General features: G+C 33.6%; 14 annotated features.

Moving 5' to 3' along the window:
- The first annotated feature begins 298 nt into the window (after window positions 1-298).
- Window positions 299-373: a mobile genetic element.
- Window positions 371-403: a dispersed repeat.
- Window positions 404-481: a mobile genetic element.
- Window positions 482-618: a dispersed repeat.
- Window positions 564-593: a tandem repeat.
- Window positions 619-658: 40 nt separating the features above from the next.
- Window positions 659-744: a dispersed repeat.
- A 313-nt stretch (window positions 745-1,057) lies between these two features.
- Window positions 1,058-1,234: a dispersed repeat.
- A 383-nt stretch (window positions 1,235-1,617) lies between these two features.
- Window positions 1,618-3,263: a dispersed repeat.
- Window positions 3,264-3,627: 364 nt separating this feature from the next.
- Window positions 3,628-3,901: a dispersed repeat.
- Window positions 3,902-4,056: a dispersed repeat.
- A 189-nt stretch (window positions 4,057-4,245) lies between these two features.
- Window positions 4,246-4,294: a tandem repeat.
- Window positions 4,295-4,839: 545 nt separating this feature from the next.
- Window positions 4,840-4,880: a dispersed repeat.
- Window positions 4,875-7,072: part of a mobile genetic element that runs on past the window's edge.
- Window positions 5,497-5,550: a tandem repeat.

Below are 7,072 nucleotides of genomic sequence, written 5' to 3' on the forward strand. Positions count from 1 at the left end.
ATGGCCAAAGTAACGTAGCGGCCGATGCAACAGAGAAATGCCTTGGGCTGATGAACTGGGGAACACTCGCGCAGATGACTGCAGCCATCTGCTGTACGTTGCGACCCGCTTGCGTTGACAATGAACCAGCTGAAGACCGCAGATAGCGCGCATGGTCACATACGGTACGAGTTCTAGAGCTGAGCGGCACGATTGTTGGAGTACCAATAGATCGTTCCTCTGTATACATCTGTATGCGGCTTGTCCAGAACCTCTTCCTTGAAATGCTACGGAACCGGACGATTGGAGAGAAAAGAAGTACCGTGTCCGTGCGCGTAACGACTGGATTCGCGTAACAACCAAATCATCATAAGTACACATTTTTTAACGCGTTAACGTACTCCACGGGTGAGCGGATCAAACGGGTGAGCGGATCACTCTGCCAAGACCACACCAAACCTCCACCTTACCACGCAATGCCTTAACAACAACATTAACCTACTGTCAGGACTTCTGCTAAGGTAAGATGGTAACCTACTAGTATTTGTTACAACCTACTAGCAGATTCTATCAACCTTAGTAGAACCTTCCTTTACTTGCCTTTACTTTTACTTATAGAGAGCACAGGCCTTACTAGTACGGTGGCAAAAGGGTAGGGGTAGGGTAGGGTCTATATGGGGTAGGGGTAGAGGTAGGGTAGGGTCTACATAGAGTAGGGGTACAGGTAGGGTAGGGTCCATATAGGGTAGGGGTAGAGGTTAGGTACATTACGTGACTATACATCTGTCCTGTTAAAGCCTTTTTTATTTAAATATTTTAGTTGTTAAGCTTTAAATCTTATTACAGATAATTATTATATATAGGTGTATTTATTTATTAGTAGCATATATTATATAAACATTCTATAAAACCCTAGTTCTCTCTTTTTCCTCTCTTATAATATATAATTATTTAGTAGAGGGCACTAATAAGCCTCTAGTAGTATTGCTTTGTAAGAGCTACATCCTTTGCCTAAATAGTAACTTACTTTGCATAGATAGTGTTTATATTTATATCTTTAAATATTAGTTTTATATTCTTTTATAAGAAACTAACATATACCTTTAATAACTAATAAGAAAAGACTTAGTAGACTCCTAAAGAGCCTCTAGAGCGCTAGCCTAGAACTAAAGATTATTCCTTAGTTAAAGAGCAACTTCCTAAACTTTGTATAAGAATAGCATCTTAGGTATTAATAATTTAGTTAACCTCTAGTATTAATAGATATTACGCAGCGTAACTACTACCTTAGTATTAGTTATTAAATATAATAATAGAATGTAATAATATACTGCTAGCCTTATAATAGTACCTACGCTTTAGTAGCAGAGCAGGCGCCTTATAGGCAGACTTAGCTACTAAGGGCTTTCTTACTAGCGTGCTGCTAGTTACAGCTAATCCTTAGCTTAAAACAGCCTTATTCCTGCAACCTCTAGCTATATTAGCAATTAGGTAGTTAGCTGTAATAGTTAGCTGTAATAGTATGCTGTAGTAGTAGGCTGTAATAGTAGGCTGTAGTAGTAGGCTGTAAAAACAAGTGTAATAGCAGGTGTAATAGCTTGTAGGCTGTAATAGCTGTAATAGTAGGCTGTAATATTGTAGTACGCCTAGGTTACATAGTAAAATTATAGTAGTATAGCTGTTATAATAGTGTAGTATTATAGTATAAAAGGTAATAGTAGAGTTTGTTAATAGGTTAGTGTAATAACGCGTGTAGAGGTCTGTGCGCTGCTAAAGTTTAGGCTACTACCTAATATAAGAAAATTAGAATCTATAGCTAGTAGAAAGTTATTATAACTATTATATACTAGTATAACTATAATAAAAGCTTATAATAACTTATAGGGAATATAAATACGCTAAGTATATTCTTTTAGCCTAAGCTGCGTCTAATTCTAATTTAATTTAATATTGTAAGACGCATTGTAAATGTTTCCTGTTGCTTTAGCGCTAGCGTTTGTTATTTAAGCGCTAGTAGAGGCTACTACCTAGCGCAAGAAAACTAAAATTAATTATAAGTAGGAGATTATTGCAACTATAATGTATAAACAGTTATGTAATAAAAAACTATAATAACTTATAGATAGTATAAATACACTAAGCATATTCTTTTAGCCTAGGCTACGTCTAATTCTAATTTAATTTAATATTGTAAGACGCGTTATAAATGTTTCCTGTTACTTTAGCACTAGCGTTTATTATTTAAGTGCTAGTAGAGGCTGCTGCCTAGCGTAAGAAAACTAAAATCTATTATAAGTAGGGATTATTATAACTATAATGCACAAACAGTTATATAATACTAATCTATAATAACCTATAGATTTTATATATTTACTCAGCATATATTTTTAACATTAGTTACACCTAGCTCTAAGCTGTTTTAATATTATTAGAAGGGGTTTTAATGTTTTTTGTTGCAACAGCGCTAGCGTTTGTTACTTTTGCGCTATTAAAACTAGAACAGGTTAAGTACAGACTAGCTACTAAAAAGCTTACTACTGCCCTACTCTTCTATAACACCTTCTATATCTATAATACCTTCTGTTTATATAATATTACACGTTATTACTACCTCCTATTACAGTTAGTATAATTAATCTTAACGCTAATAATATTAAGAAGGAGGAGGAGGAAGATATACTAACCTTTACTAGCACTATAGGTACTAGTATACTAGCTAGCTTTACTGCTAAGAAGTAGGATTAACTAAATAAGGTAGTTATTACAGCCTGTTATAACAGTTATTGCTAATAATACTAGGGTTTCTATTTAAGAGACTATAATATTAATTAAGTCCTTAATTCTTATAGTCAGATTAGGGCTGTAGGCTAAAAGACTAGCATAAAAGTCTTATTTAAGAGAGAGCTTAGCAACAGTATCTGCGCAGTTTAACAAAGAAATTAAGCTACCTTACGTAGCAAAGAGAAGGAAATTATTAATAAGGTAAAGGCTGCTAATTGTGCAGCAAAATACTAGGCTAGGCTAAAGTTAGGTTAAGACTAGTCTTATACTTTAGCAGATCTTAATATTTAAGCTGTAATAGTAGCCTAGACTAAAGAAGATATAGATTAGCAACACTTTAAGTTATCTGCTAGTAGTTAGTTATTACAGCTTCTTATCACAAACATTTACTAACTAAGAACAGCTAAGTAGCTTAAAAACAAGCTTAAGACTGTTTATAAGAAGTAGGATAATCTTAAGTATAAAATAGATCTTTACGTATACTAACAGGCCCTTAGAAAGTATATAGAACTTGCTTAAGACAGTTCTACTGCTAGTTAGACTACTATAGGCTAAGGTAACAAACAGCTCTTTTCTAATAGCAGCGTTGTTAAGAAACTGCTCTGCTAAGAGTATTAGTAAGGTCTTTAAAAACTTAAAGATAACACCTTTAAGAGTAAGAAGGAGAAGGAAGAATAGGAGGCCTTCTGTAATAATATGTTACCTAAGAGCATAGTAGTTATTACTAATAATACCTAGCTATACGTTATTACATTATATTATTACATATACTTACTAATTACTATAGTTAAACTAAACCTCTATCTCTCTTAAATAAGATTAGTTAGGATACTAAGCTTGTTAGCTATTGCCTATTTATTCCAGCACCTAACAATAATAAGTGTAAGAAGGAGATTAAAGAGTCTAATTCTAAGCTAGAGGAGTACTATTAATCTATACTTAATGTGTATAAGACTAATAAGTAATTTTATAAGTTGTTAGCTAAAACAAATATAGAGGAATTAGGATCTAAAGGATCTAACAATAATAATAAGATAGATCTAGATTAGATATAGAGCTAATGTTTTAGCTTAAAATAACAGCTAATTAACATATACATAGCCTCTTTTATAAGGTCTACTAATTTCTGTTTAATTTATTATTTTGTATCTCTACCTAATTAGAAACTCGCTTAAGATATCTAAGCTAACCCTAAGAAAATAGTAAAATAACTAGTTCCTAGCACTAAATATAAGAATCTTGCTGTTAGGGCTTAGGCTTACCCTAGGCAGTTTTTTAAAAAGTTTTTCTATTATTCTGTTACCTTAGAATTAAATATCTATATTTATTATGTCTACATATAACATATATGTTATTACTACTAGTAGATACACCTTCTACTCTACCTAAGCTTCTTCTATTTCTTACTTTCTCTGCTACACAACTTGTAAAAGGGGCGTTTCTAAAACAATTATATCTTATTAAACGGCTAGTATCTCTAGACCCTAATACTAGTAGTAGTAAGGCAACTATTATAGTATAGGATTAGTAGTAGACAACTACATTATAAAGAAGTAATTCTACTTCTAAAAAGCTACATAAGGATGCACTAACTTACTTAGGCTAGATCTAGAGTAGATATAGTAAAGCCTCTTAGGTATAAGATAGCTATCTATACGTATACTGTTATAACTATAGGTTAGTTCTTTAGCACCTAGTTATAAAAGGCTATAGAACTAAGCATCTTGTCTAACACCTTAGTTTATAAGCCTGCAGATAAATTAAGAATCCTGCTTATGCTTTGTTAAACCTCCTATTATATCTATACACTGCCTACTAGCAAAATAAAAACTAGTTTTCTTCTAATCCTACATACTCTACTTTAGCCTTTAAAACAGAGCTTATGCAATTAGTTGTTAACAACAACCTCTTGTTTTAAATAATTAAACAGCTGTTATTCTAACAATTTATCTACTTCCTAAGGCTAGAAGCTGTAATAACTACCTGTTATAAATTTAGCTAGATGTTCTAGAGCTAATTTAAGGCTGCTAAACACGCTCTTCTCTAGGATCTTAGTTCTAGTACTAAATTGTCTATTATATTAGATACCTAGACTATAAGTAATTACCTTAGCTTCCTAGTGTTATGGGCTTAGACCTTATCTAAGCCTTAAGTAAGACAGGACGGTTACGTGCCCTACAGACATATTAGAAGGACACGTAACGTGTTACCTCCTTAAGAGATATAATACTATATTAACCCTTATTACATCCTACCCTAAGGCTAGTCCTTAATATTTGTATCTCTTCTTCTAGGAGAACAGCTAGCACTTATACTATGTCAGCTAGCTCTTAGAATAACCCCTTAGATAAATCTATCCCCTTAACCCTTTAGGAATTTATAGCCTAGATGTTATAGTTTATAATAAACTTATAGTAAGCCTTATTAGCTACTAACAAGTATATAGTATTACTTAAGTGTAATAACTCTAATATATATATATTTATAGAATCTCTAGTATAAACAGCTAGCGCCTATACTAGACCTACGTCTATAGTCCTATTATCCTCCTTAGAAGTAATGCTGTACCTGTTAACATCTACCCTAGCCCCTAACCTGCCTTATAAAGTGCTGTTTTTAGCGTCTACTCTAGGCCTACGTACCCCTATACAGACGTCTACAGCCTATAGAAAACCTCTTCCTATAGGTAAGGCCTTTACTAAAGACAAATCCTTATTTAAGGCGTAGTAGGTTATAATAGAATATAGGCTATAGGTAGATATGTTCTTTATTAGTAGGCTATAGGACATATTTACCTTTATATAGTTCTAGCTTAGCGCGTCTGTGTAATAAGATATAGCTATATTCTATAAGATTAGGGGTACCTAAGGTGTGTAGAGCCTAGAAGACTTCCTAGTATACCTAGAATTCTACTACAGTAACAACTACAGCTAGGAATAGGCCTAGGCAAAACTAGAAAGCGTCTGTTAAGGTCCTAACAAGTTGTTCTTAGACTTTTTTATCTAGTTTAAGCAGCTACTAGTGCAAAGTAGCAGCCTCTACTAGGACAGAGAATAATACCTATTAAAGCTCTGCTAGGCCCTAAACGCAAACATCTATAATATAGTAATAAACTAAGGAGTAACTTATATAGATTATAATGTAGCTGTTATAGAGTATAAGTCTATTACTGTAGATATTAAGACTATAGCTATAGAAAACTAGCTACGCTATATCTCTACCTAGGCGCTGCCTAAGTATAATAAGGATAGTAATATTAAGATAATAGTTATGTCTGTAGTTTATACTAGTAGTAGTGCTAAGTATAGAAGTTAGAAGTAGTCTACTCCTAACTAAGCTACGTAGGTTCCTAATAAGGTATTTTAGTAATGCTAGGAGGCTAACCTATATACCTGTTGCAGCAAAGAGGAATATATTTACTAGGATTACGCTAACGTAGTAGTAACTACAGTATAGGTAGTAATAATTTTAGGTAAGAAAGAGGCTAGTTTATATAGGGGAAACTAGCTACTTCTAATATAAGTCTAAGTTAAAAGTACTATAGGAGTATATTAGTAGAGGAGATTACTAGTATAGGGGCGTTGTAGGCTGCTAGAGGAGCTATTACAGACTCTATAGACAAGCCCCTATTCTATATTCTATTATTTATTAATAGCGTAATTTAGGCTAATATGCTAGTAGACTTAGGGTGTAAATACTTTAGCGTAGTAAGTAATAACTTTACTGCGCGCTTAGAAGGAGATTTTATTAAAGTACTGCTATAACACTTAGTATAAGTAGTAGGCACTAGTAGAAAGTCTGTAATCTCCTGTCTAGTCCTATTTAGGTATAACTTAGATAGGTAGCGCTTATAGGCTGTAGCCTACAAAGTACTAGGTCTAAGCTAGGATATTATTTTAGGGAAGCCCTAGCTCTAATAAGAGGGCGTAGTGTTAGACGTAGAAAAGGGCACACTAAGAATATAATAGGTAGGGAACCTTATTATCTATAAATCCTTATAGTGTACAGTAAACGTTTATAGAGCTCTCCTGTTAGTAACTAAGTTTAATAAGACCTTAGCTAATAGGCTCTAGAAGCGCCTGCCTAGGGACTAGTTTGTCTCTATAAGCCTCTATAACATTACTAAAATCCTCTTAGTTTAATCCCTAGGAGCGCAAGGGACAGCAGAGGAGGTAGACCCTCTTCCTCCTAAGTTAGTCTAGTTTTAGGACCTATTTAATAAGAGTAAAGCCTCTAGCCTTTCTCTATATAGGGGCTAGATAGATTACTATATATAGTTATAACGCAACTAGTCTAGAAAGGAGAAGCCTCT

Source organism: Ascochyta rabiei, chromosome 20, assembly GCF_004011695.2.
Source record: "Ascochyta rabiei chromosome 20, complete sequence".
NCBI classification, from domain to species: domain Eukaryota; kingdom Fungi; phylum Ascomycota; class Dothideomycetes; order Pleosporales; family Didymellaceae; genus Ascochyta; species Ascochyta rabiei.